At 45.6% G+C, this 12,742-nt stretch overlaps 1 pseudogene; it reads left to right on the top strand.

Moving 5' to 3' along the window:
* Positions 1-7,058: 7,058 nt before the first annotated feature.
* LOC144253616 (poly(rC)-binding protein 2 pseudogene) lies at positions 7,059-8,575 on the top strand (annotated as a pseudogene).
* The last annotated feature ends 4,167 nt before the right edge of the window (positions 8,576-12,742 follow it).

Genomic DNA, 12,742 nt, shown 5'->3' with positions numbered 1-12,742 from the left:
ACGACCTAACTTCTTCCTTCCAGGAGGCCCCCACCTCCCAGCAGCACTGGGGACCAGACCTTCAACACACAAGTCTCTGGGGGACACTTTTCCAAACTATAGTATTCTTCCTCTGACCCTGAAAAATCTCATGCCCATTACATAATGCAAAATGCATTTAATCCATCTCCAAGAATTCCCAAAGTCTTCATAATTCTAGCATTGCTCACACCTCCAATTTTAAGGTCTCCTCTGAGACCCAAGGCATACTCAGTTATAAGTCCCTCTAAAAACCAAAAGAACAAATTAAATATTTCCAAGATATATTTGCACAGGAAAAACAGTCCCCTCCCAAAAGAGAGAAAAAGGAAAATAATGCGTAATAGATCAAAACAAGACCAAAACCCAGCAGGGCAAATATTAACTCCTATGGCTTCATGTCTGGCACCCGGGGAACACAGTGCTGTGACATCTACTTCCACGGGCTTCGGCAGCCCCACCCCACTAGCCTGACTGCCTGAAGCTCATATGGCCACTCTCTTGGGCTGCCTCTGCTGGCTGCCTGCAGCTTCCCTTGGCAGATCTTCCACATTCCTAACATCTCTAACCTCCCGAGGCCTCCACTGTAGCTTCAGGTTTACACATCACCCTGTCTACGGGATTCTGACCCTAACATATATTACTGCCCTCTAGGCTTTCCTTTAATCTTGGAGGCAGTCTCTACGACCCCATAACTCTTGATTCTGTATGCCTGCAAAACCAGCATCACATAGACAATGCTTAGTTTTGTCACCTGTGTGAACTGTCCCTGGATCTGCTCTCACTATGGCTGTAGTGGCTTTTCTCAGCCCTGATGGCTGAGCATGGAGAAATAAACCTGGGGAAACAATGACCTAGGCAGCCCTGTGCGAGCAGGGTTCCCTGACACTCTCTTCTCACATCAAGTCTTTGAAATAATGTACACGTTTACATCCTTGGCCCTGTGATGGGGGGGTCTTGCTGATTCCTGAGATGCCCTCAAGATATATTTCTGATTGTCCTGGTGCAAAGTCATTGGCTTTATATTCTTTCTCCTGCCTCTGGTTTATTTGTACAGATATTACAGGATGACATCAGCCCCTGCAGATAGGGGGCTGGGGGTCACATCAGTCCTTCTGCCCTCTCATTCACAGACAGAGGCCTTTACTATGGAGACTTTACGGGGATCTGGGCACCTTTGGGAACCTAGGTACCTTTGGGAACCTGAGCTGGAGCCTAGGCCTTGATCCTTGAGTGGCAGAGCTTGCAACCCTTAGTAGTGTGGGCACAAGCATGCTTCCTGAGCTTGGGGTGGGCAGTGCATGCCAGTTTCTTGAATTACTTATATATTACGGATATTAATACTTTATCAGATGAACCGTTTGCAAATATTTTTTCCCATTCTGTGGGCTTTCTCTTCATTCTGTCATTTGCTGTGCAGAGCTTTTTGGTTGGATGTTATCTCATTTGTCAAGTTTTGCTTTTGTTTGCTTTGCTTAGGGGTCATATCCAAAAAATCATAGTCTGTGCCAATGTCTTCAAGTTTTTCCCATAAGCTTTCTTCTAATAGTTATGAAATTTCAGGTCTTTCATCCATTAGGTATAAAACCACTGATTCCTTAGGTCTTTGATCCATTTTGATTTGATTTTTTGTACAGGGTGAGAGATAGGGGTCAAGTTCCAATCTTCTCCATGTTGTCCTACCAAGAAAGCTGTACTTTCCTAAACGTATGTTTTTCATGTCTTTGTTGGAAACCAGTTGACTATAGGTTCCTGGGTTTATTTATGGGGTTTCTATACTGTTCCACTAAACTGTGTGCCTGTTTTATGCAAATACCATGCTGTTTGGATTACTATGATTTTATAGTATGTCTTAAAATTAGGTTTTGTGATACCTTCAGCTTTCTTCTTTCTGTTCAAGATTATTTTGATTATTCAGGGCCTTTTGTGCTTCCATATGAATTTTAGGATTTTTTTTAGTTCTGTGAAGCATGTAATTGATGCTTTGATGGGGAATTTATTGAATCAATATATGGATCTGGGTGGTATGGACACTTTCACAATATTAATTCTTCCAATCCATGAACATGTTAGGCATTTCTATTTTTTGAGGGACCTTCATTTCCTTTCACATTCTTTCACTTCTATAGTTAAACTTATTTCTGGGTATTTTGGGTAGCTACTTGGGACACAATTTCTTTCATTTTAATGGATGATATAGTCAATCCCTAGACCTTGAATAGACATTAATCTAGCCCAGGATCTGTAGTGTTAGGACTTCAGAGCTTATATCTTTTACAAAATACTGACCATTCAAGAGGAATGGGCTGCAGATTGCAGCAGAAAGCTTCCCAGAGGACACCCAGTATTTAAGGATTTGCATGGGTAACTCTTCTGCCCAGATACTTTGGTCTTTTTCAGTTCCTTTGACCTCTTCTACGTGTGCCATTCCCTCTGCCTGGCTACCATCCTGGTGGAAAATGTCTACTCATGAGAGAGGACTGATATTTCAGAATGAGTGGGCAGCAGGCACGTTTTGTCAGATAGGAATTTCAGCATCATCAGGTCATACAGGGTAAGACAGTTCTCTGCTCTCCCCGAGGACAGATCTTGCCTCAGTAGCAGCCCTGGATCTTGAGGTTTCCCTTTACATTCTAAGTTCAAAACAGTTATTTTCCACACTTGGCAAAACACCCCAAACCAAGATCTTCTCAAGACATAGTTGAACTCAGAGAGAATAAAAATTAAAATGAAAGAAACTTTCTTGTAGAGTGGTTGGAGGGGAAAATGGTTTTTTTGTTTGTTTGTTTGTTTGTTTGTTTGTTTGTTTGTTTTTTGTTGTTGTTGTTTTAATCACAGACCCAGAATTTATTTTATGCCTTGTGTTTTTTATTTTTTTATTTTTATGTGGTGCCAGGGATTGAACCCAGTTTCTCATGCATGCTAGGCAAGCACTCTACCACTGAGCCACAACCCTGGCCGGAAAAAGGTTTTCACAAGGTTCTGAGCAGAACAAAGAGAGTGGGTGAGAACCCAGTGAAATCACCTCAAAGGGTCAAGCCAGGGCTCCTCTCTAGGTCAGTTTGACCACAATTGCTCTGTTTGCATGTACTAAAAGGATGAGGTGGATGGAGAGGCAGAGGAAGCAGAGGGCCCCAATAAAGCAAGCAGAATTCACCTCATGTAAAGCACATGAGGGAGAAGGCTTTTTAATCCATAATTCACATAACACTCATAACCCATCTCTGACTGCTGAGAGCCATAGCCAAGTAGGAATGATGCATGGCATTTTTGGTTGAAAGGTGACACCAGCAAGCCATTGAGATGATATGATTATGTTAAGATCTGCATTCAAATGGATATTAGACCCCTGCTGTCCAACTTGGCCTGCTACTTTGGAGCTCTAGCAGGACTCCCTGAGAGTTCCCATTGGTTGGGGAGGTGCGGTAGGAGGGATTTCCGGAGGAGGGATTTGTCTGTTGGTGTACTGTGGCCTGGGAGAATGCTGCGTGTGTGGTTCGGAATATTTCCCAGGAGAGTGCATGGCATTGGCGGGAGTTTCGGAAATAAAGTTTGTTCCTGCTTGAGTGGCTGGTGATTTTGTGCCCAGCCAAACTGCGGCACCTGACCATGAAATAGCTCAGTCCAACCCTGCAGCAATTTTCCATTTTCAATAAGAAAAATTTCAGGATCCAAACATAAAAATAAGTCCCTGTACAAATCATCTACCTATATCTGCAACATTACTTCTGTACATTCTGACTTGTCCAGAAGTCCAATTTAGCAGCTAGCCATCCTTGACTTCCTTCAGGATCCAGCCATCCTGGACCTCCTTTGGTTACCTGTGAGCTCCCTGCCATCACATTGCATATTCTGTTTCCTCTTCCTGGAATCACTTGTAATTCCACACAGAAGCTGGAGCTGAACAACTAGAAACTGGCTCCTGTGGTTTATTTAGGGGGTACATCAAAGGCAGGAATAAGGTTTCAGGGGTGGAATCTTGCTTCATGGTGTCTTGCAGTCAGCAGGCTGACTGGCATCTTGGCAGGTCACACCCTTCTCAGAGGGGCTGTGTGGGACCTGGGACAGAGCCTGAATAGGGTTCACAATGTCTCTGGGCAGTCCACCAGAGGAAATGTCCATGGGAACTTCCCAGACACCAGATTCTCCTATTCATTAGGCTGTGACTGTGACGCCGATGTGGTCCACACACGGATGGCTCTCGACAGGGGTATATATTTTGTATCTGACAAGTGGAGTCTCTCTCTCTCTGCTTCCTTATTATCATGAGAGCCACTTCCCTCCACCACTGTCTTCCACATGATGTTCTGCCTCACCTTGAGCCCCTAGGAACAGAGCCTGCTGCCTAGGGATTGAGACCTCTGAAACTGTGACCCCCACGTAAACTTTTCCTCCTCTACAGCTGTTCTGGTTGGGTCTTTTAGTCACAGCAGTGAAAAGGCTGACTAAAACGGTATATTTGAAAAAAGTCATGAAATTTTTGTACATCAAATTATAATGACTAAAAATCTTTAAAATCATGGTGAGAAGTGAACTGATTACATAAACTTTCCTGTGGGAGAATTATAAAAACTTGGAAAAAATTATATCTATATAAAGATACTGAAAGCATGTAAAAGTAGACAAATGAAGAGAGTTTTTCTTGAAAAACAAAACAAAACAAAAAACCCCCCTCAGGTATTTCTATTAATATTGGGCAAAAAGGAGACTTACTTCTATTTAGTATTTAGTGAGCTCCTAACTAGCAAGGTAAGGAAAACAAATAAAAAATACAGGTTTGAGCATTGATAAGAAAGAAAAATAATTTTCAGACAGATTATCAGAAGTAAAAGTAGAGCAATGGGTCTCAATACGAAAATCAACATTTTCAAAAGCTATGGCACTTCTATAGTCTGACAACAAACAACAAACAGAAAATTAAAATTAAAAAATAAATGCCAGAAAGCTTCCTTGTGAAATCAAAATGGCAAAACAAGGAGCAGAGTCACACCCTCCTTGCCCCATGCGAAACCACCCAGAAAACAGGCAAGATGTGTAAGATAAGGGAAGAAGTGAAAATGTCAGTATGAAATGAGAAGGGTAGGAGTTCATCGGAAGCACACTGATATCAGATTCTATTTCATTTGAAGTGGTGTGCTTTATATTCTAGGGAGAGAGTAATAAGTGAAAGATAAATACTTCAGGTGCTACAGCAAATACTTAAAAAAAAGAGCATCTGATAAAGTATTAATATCCGTAATATATAAGTAATTCAAGAAACTGGCATGCACTGCCCACCCCAAGCTCAGGAAGCATGCTTGTGCCCACAGTACTAAGGGCTGCAAGCTCTGCCACTCAAGGATCAAGGCCTAGGCTCCAGCTCAGGTTCCCAAAGGTACCTAGGTTCCCAAAGGTGCCCAGATCCCCGTAAAGTCTCCATAGTAAAGGCCTCTGTCTGTGAATGAGAGGGCAGAAGGACTGATGTGACCCCCAGCCCCCTATCTGCAGGGGCTGATGTCATCCTGTAATATCTGTACAAATAAACCAGAGGCAGGAGAAAGAATATAAAGCCAATGACTTTGCACCAGGACAATCGGAAATATATCTTGAGGGCATCTCAGGAATCAGCAAGACCCCCCCCCATCACAGGGCCAAGGATGTAAACGTGTACATTATTTCAAAGACTTGATGTGAGAAGAGAGTGCCAGGGAAGCCTGCTCGCACAGGGCTGCCTAGGTCATTGTTTCCCCAGGTTTATTTCTCCATGCTCAGCCATCAGGGCTGAGAAAAGCCACTACAGCCATAGTGAGAGCAGATCCAGGGACAGTTCACACAGGTGACAAAACTAAGCATTGTCTATGTGATGCTGGTTTTGCAGGCATACAGAATCAAGAGTTATGGGGTCGTAGAGACTGCCTCCAAGATTAAAGGAAAGCCTAGAGGGCAGTAATATATGTTAGGGTCAGAATCCCGTAGACAGGGTGATGTGTAAAACTGAAGCTACAGTGGAGGCCGCAGGAGGTTAGAGATGTTAGGAATGTGGAAGATCTGCCAAGGGAAGCTGCAGGCAGCCAGCAGAGCCAGCCCAAGAGAGTGGCCATATGAGCTTCAGGCAGTCAGGCTAGTGGGGTGGGGCTGCCCAAGCCTGTGGAAGTAGATGTCACAGCACTGTGTTCCCCGGGTGCCAGACATGAAGCCATAGGAGTTAATATTTGCCCTGCTGGGTTTTGGTCTTGTTTTGATCTATTACGCATTATTTTCCTTTTTCTCTCTTTTGGGAGGGGACTTTTTTTCCTGTGCAAATATATCTTGGAAATATTTAATTTGTTCTTTTGGTTTTTAGAGGGACTTATAACTGAGTATGCCTTGGGTCTCAGAGGAGACCTTAAAATTGGAGGTGTGAGCAATGCTAGAATTATGAAGACTTTGGGAATTCTTGGAGATGGATTAAATGCATTTTGCATTATGTAATGGGCATGAGATTTTTCAGGGTCAGAGGAAGAATACTATAGTTTGGAAAAGTGTCCCCCAGAGACTTGTGTGTTGAAGGTCTGGTCCCCAGTGCTGCTGGGAGGTGGTGGGCCTACTGGAAGGAAGAAGTTAGGTCGTGGGGAGCATGAGGAGATGTTTCTCTCTCTGCTTCCTGGCCACCAGAGGTGAACAGGCCTTCTCTGCCATGTGTTCCTGCCACCGTGTATGTGCCATCACAGCCCAAAGCCACAGGGCCATGGGCTGACAATGGACTGAAAGCTCTGGAACAGGAGCCAAAATAAAAGAGCTGCAGCCCAGACCAGCAGAGCCAGCAGCTAAAGCAGTTGCAGTGAGCCCCAGGGCTCTTTCCCCTTCCTCCTCCTCCTTCTCCTCCAACCCCTCTTCTTCCACCTGCCCAAAGGCCCCTCTCACCTTCTGCCTGCCCCATTGTTCCTTTCCTGACTCCCATCCTTCCCCTCCCCCCTCTTCTCCCCCTCAGTTGCCTCACCCCTGCAGATTTTGATTTCCACCCACAACAGTGACCAAAGACTTGACCACTCAAAGTCCTGCTCCCCATAACCCTGCTTGACATGGACACAGGTGTGACTGAAGGTAAATAAATGTCACTGTCACCATTCGACTACTTATGTGTGGAAAGGAAGTTGGCAGTATTGTTGGAAAGAAAGGAGAATGAGTTAAGAAGATGCACGGGGAGAGTGGTTGACGTGTCAACATCTCAGAAGAGAATTGTTGTGAGAATGATCACTTGGTCCGAACCCACTATTGCCATCTTCAAAACCTTTGTGACGATTATGGACAAATTGGTAGAGGACATCAGCAGCTCTATGACCAATAGCACAGTAGACTTGGGTCACTCTGAGGCTGGTGGCCTCTGCTAGTCATTGTGGCTCTCTCATTGGAAAAGGCGGTTGCAAGATCAAGGAAATGAGAGGGAGTCCAGGGCTCAAGTTCAGGTGGCAGGGGTATGCTCCCCATCAACTGAGCAGGCCGTCACTACTGCTGGCCTTCAGCAATCCATCACTGAGTGTGTCAGTCAGCCTGTGTGGTCATCTTGGAGTCCCCCCGAAGGGCGTGACCATCCCGTACCTGCCCAAGCTGTCAGGTTCTTCAGTCATCTTTGCAGACAGCCAGGGCAGGTACTGCATAGGCAGGGACACTGTGAGCTTTCTCCACACTACCCTGTCCCTGTGCTTCAATCCTGACCTGGAGGGACACCCCTAGAGGCCTATACCATTCAAAGACAGTCTGCCACTCCATAGCCAGACTGGACCAAGCTGCACCAACTGGCAATGCACAGTCTCATTGTCCTATGACACGTTAATACTGTGTTCAGGGGCAATGAATCCAGTCCAGTGGTAAGAACTTTGGGCAGGTTGGGATGTATCTGCTCAGACTATTTCTCATGAATTCATCATTCCAACTTGATTGGCTGCATAATCAGGTATCAAACTGCCAAAAATCAATGAAATCCGTCCGATGTCTGGGGTACAGATCAACAGTGCCAGCCCAGTGGAAGGATCTACTGATAGGCAGGTTGCTGGATCTGCTGCCAGCCCTAGCCTGGCTCAGTATCTAATCAATGCCATGTTTCCTTGGAGACAGTGGCATGGGGAGCCACTAGAGCAGGGCAGATTCATCCTAATCCCTCTCTGCTGTTCACCACCACACACGATTCATCTGTGTAGTTTCTGAGTAGTCAGTGATTCCAGGGTTTAAATATTATGCAAATTTTCAGTTTCTACACACTTTTTTCATCCACTCATGATTTTTCAATGAAAGTGTTTTAATTTATTTCTTTGTTCAAGTGTTAAGGCTGAGCTCCATATTAGTTTTATAAGCTTCTCCACATTTTTTATGTCTCATGAATTTTTCTGTTTGTCACTTAATATGTAAAAGTACACTATTCATTCATTTCAGTTTAGTTCTGGAATGTTGGGAATTTTCCAAAAAAATTAAAAGACTAATCTAGAGCTTTTTCTTTGTGAATAGAAACCGGATGCCTCAGTGATTCATTTGGGTTTTATTCCTGTGGTCTTCCTGTTATTTTGTACCTTTTATCCCTTATAGGATCCTGATTGGGTTTTGAATGAAAGTCTTTATTGCAATTAAAACATTTTTCTTCTGTTTCACCACTCCCATGTTTCTTATTGGCCCTCGACCTTTATTCCTAAGACCCTGAACCTGGTCATATTGAGGATTAGACTCTCCTAGGACTTAACTGTGGGATAGTGGTGGGAGGTGCACCCATGCATATGTGTGGAAGCAGCTGGACCCATGTTTGACTGGGATTCCCCTTCTTGGGAATATCTGTCCCCTTGTTCATGCGTCGTTTAAACTAAAACTTCAGTCTCTTGTTTTTGGCAAAAACAAACAAGTTTTATCCCCAGGGCTTTTCACACCTTAACATGCATCAGACTCACCAGAGGATTTATTGGAAGACAGATTGGTGGACTCTATTCTCAGAGTTTCTGTCAGTAGGTTTGGAGCAGAGCCTCAGCTTTTTACCAAGTTCTCAGCTCATGCTGCTGCTACTGACCCACAGCCCACATATGGGACAGCTTGTTCTGCTGCACAGCCACTCTGCCAAGGAGCTCATATTACTGCTTCCTGTGCCTCTGGGAATTACTAAGATGGAAAGGCCATTTCTGTGAAGTTCAAGTAGAGTTGAAATTCTCTGAAGTGACTGTCATGTAGCAGAGGACACTGTAAGGAGGTAAAAGAGGAAACCATTCTGGTTTCTTATCCTCAGTTGTCTTCATGTGTTTCTGTGAAGACAAAACCAACACATATGAGACATGAGTCCAAGAAGCATCATCTGATTGACAGGCAGAGGGGGATCAACCAATGATCGCACGTTGCTGGGGAGGTTTCCCTGGACCTGTTTCCACTAAAGAATGTCAGCCCTTACATATGTGAAGACCTTGGAGAGTTGTCTAATAGGAGGAACTGGCAACTGGAAGGAAACGCATGAAGGATGACTTGAGTTAGAAGTAAGCATTGCCTAGAAGGAAAAATTAACAGGCAAACTTCATAGACCAGCCATGAGACAAGTAGGAGCTATATCATCTTAGTGGATGAAAGTAAAGGAGTAAAACTGGGACAAGAGGAAAGTTACTGTCTATCTGTAGAAACTCTCCCTTTTCTTTCCTTTTTCCTACCTCTTTCTTTCCCCGAAAACCCTGTATTTTACTTTCCCACCACTTATCTGTTCATCTCTATCCTGCTTCAATTTCTTTGTCTTTTTCCTCTCTTTCTTTTATGATGTCTGGTTAACAGCCCTGATCCCAGCTCCTTACCCTATCAAATAAATTAGGGAATCTGAAATATCCAACCCCACTAGAACACCCTTCCCTCAATCTGACCCCTCCACCCAGAACTGATGGGTCATGAAGGTCACACAGTAGAACAGAGACCTAGCTTTCTTGAAAGGCCACTTGGGATCCTGCCCAGCTGCTCCTTAGAGACCAATCACCCCTCATTCAAGGAACATACACATGCACACACACACTCGGGCATATATATATGCACACATATACTCACGCACACACAAACAGAGCATGGTGACTAGATACCAAGCTTATTCCCAGCTTCTCCTACTTACAAGTCTTGTTCTTACTGAGTTTAGCACCTGTATAAGGACTTTGCTTTAGGAGTTCATTTAATCTGAAGAATAGTAAGGATTCTCTCATTTTTGGAGAGATGGAGATTACAGGTGCAGGCGGAGGTTGGTGAAAGGCCCCCTCACCTGCAAGCATGACCCACTGGCCTTGAGCCATTTCCACACTGTGATGGGGATTTGAACTTCTACCAAGAGGATAATACTGATGATAATTGAAGGTATCAACTCCAAAAGTCTTCATTCTACTGCATTAACACAAGTGGGGACTTTCCTCTAACATTGTCATCTCCTCTCCTTCTTACTAATGCATTAGTCCTTATCGACTCTGGGTGTGTGGTGATTATGACTGGGTTCCTGTTGTTGAGACCCATCCATTAGCACAGTGGCTCTTTTTCCACTGTGGGCCCATCAGCTCTGACTTCCCACATCAGCACCTCAGCACTTTGTTTGCCTTTAGTGCAGAGAAGAAGACGCAGGTTGTGGGCTTGATTCTGCCCTCACATTATGTCCTTGGACAAGGCATGTACAGCCTCTGAGCTTCACTTGTTTTATGGTTAAAGTGAGGATTATGGTATTTGAGCTAAGGTCTCTTCCTCTTTCAACATCTGAAGTCTTCCAGTATTTTTGGCCATCCCAGATGTGCATGAAACTCCTGCTCACCCATGACACAGTGGGCCCACCAACCCATCATCCTGACCCAATGCTCAGAGAGCTGGTGTAACACAGCTCCTCAGGCCTTCTCTCAAGAACTGGTGATCACAATGGAGACCAGGGTAGTGACCAGGCCAGGGAGAGACAAGAACATTGTTGAGAGAGCAGTGTTAGAAACAGCTCTGTAGTCCTGGGGGTTTGACCCCGAGGAGTCATCACAGAAATGCTGATTTGGAGGCAATGGCAGGTCAGTAAGTCAGCTTTGTCCCTACCCCCTCCCCAGCCCCCTGCCCCCACTTAGCATAAAATACCCAAGGAGGCAGGTTGAGCTGGAAGACATGGGTCTTCAGCTCCTTCCTCCTGGTGGGCCAAGTATCTTTGTACCCCACCCAGACCACACCATGTCCTCTCACAGCCCCTGGCTTCGTACCTAGCCCTGGATACCATGGAGGGAGCAGAGGTGGGACAGGACGAGAAGCAGTGCAGCAACTGCAGCACCCACACCACAGGCTTCCTCCTGAGGCTGCAAAGGTTCCGCCATTTTCCTCTTGTACTTTCACACCTTCTATTTACCCATTTGTTACACGTTATGTGGGTTTTGTTCATGGGCGTCTCAACACGTCCCAGGAAGTCTGTGGTCTACAGGTGATATCAGCCCGTCTCCCACAACCGTCTCAAACCATGAAACAGAACTTGTTTCTTGTCAACTTACTTGTGTGAGAGGCCACACTTCCTGTCATCTCTGCCACAGCCACTGCCTGCCTTGCCTCCTTCATCTGTAGTCTAGCTAGTCACAGAATATTATGGCACCCACAGGACAGAGTTAAAGTGGGGCCACTCTCCCCTCCTCTGTTCTTGGGATGGTGCTCAGGATGGGTCAGGGGGCAGGCTCGGACAGAGAGGGAGCTTACTGTGGAGAGACAGTTCACTGGGCTGGGGTCAGGCTCTGCAGACCCCACCTCAGGCTGGTGCTGGCCTGGGGTGCAGCGAGGGTCTTCTCCTGGGTGTCTGCAAAGTCCCAGCAGGGTCTGGATCAGGAGGGAGCAGCAGGAGCACCCTGGCTCCCTGGGGGCAAGCAAGGACCACACAGTGCAGCATGTTCTTCTGTCTCTACCTGGCCCCTGAGCTGAGCTCTGAGAGCCTAAACTGCTGTCATTTTCATTTTTTAGGTTAACTGTTTATTTTGAAGCAATTCCAACTAGAAATTCATAAGAAAAATTATTTCAAAATTGGGGACATCCGCAACGATTGTGTGTGAATATAGACAGAGAGGTATGGCCCTGTTTGTAGGTATTAATCATTTCTTCAGTTAAGTGGAGGTTGGGGAGAGCAGGGTCAGCTCCTCTGCTTCCAGAAGCAGGACTCAGTTAATAGTAGTGAGGCAGAAGCTCTTACAACACAGAGACAATGAAAACCAGGCATCAATGACAAGGGATTCACCCAAATTTCTGAAAGACAGAGAGACGCGAGGATGCATGGGGCAGAGCCTCCTCATCAACCTGAGCCCAGAGAGGCTGGAGCTGAGGAGGCCACAAGGGGGTTTGTGGGGGCTGGTGGCTGAAAGTGGATCCCATGACCCTCCCTCCTTCCAAGTCAGGACCCCACACTTCTCAGCATCTCTAAGGTAGACATTAGGGGGTTCTGCTCTGAAGGCGAGAACACCTCTGGAAACCCCATGATTCTGATAGTTCTTAAGACTTGTCCTGGTGACCACATCCTAATCCTGGCACCTGTGGCCATGTTTCATGGCATGGCAAGGAGCAGTTAAGGGGCTGATAAGTGACCTGGAGGCGGGAAATAAGGCTGGACTGGGCAGAGAGACCAGGGCAATCCCAGGTCCTTAGAGATGGAAGCTTCCTATTCCACATAGGCCAAGGGCACTCTCACCAGATGTGCCCGGGGGTGGGCTTTGAGGTTGAAGTATGAAGCCACCAGAGCTACCTTTAATTTTAGAAAGGAACACAGAGGTGTGGAGATGAGGGA

The sequence above is a fragment of the Urocitellus parryii genome, chromosome 3, assembly GCF_045843805.1.
Source record: "Urocitellus parryii isolate mUroPar1 chromosome 3, mUroPar1.hap1, whole genome shotgun sequence".
Lineage (NCBI taxonomy): Eukaryota > Metazoa > Chordata > Mammalia > Rodentia > Sciuridae > Urocitellus > Urocitellus parryii.
This window is presented reverse-complemented; position numbering and strand designations above follow the sequence as displayed.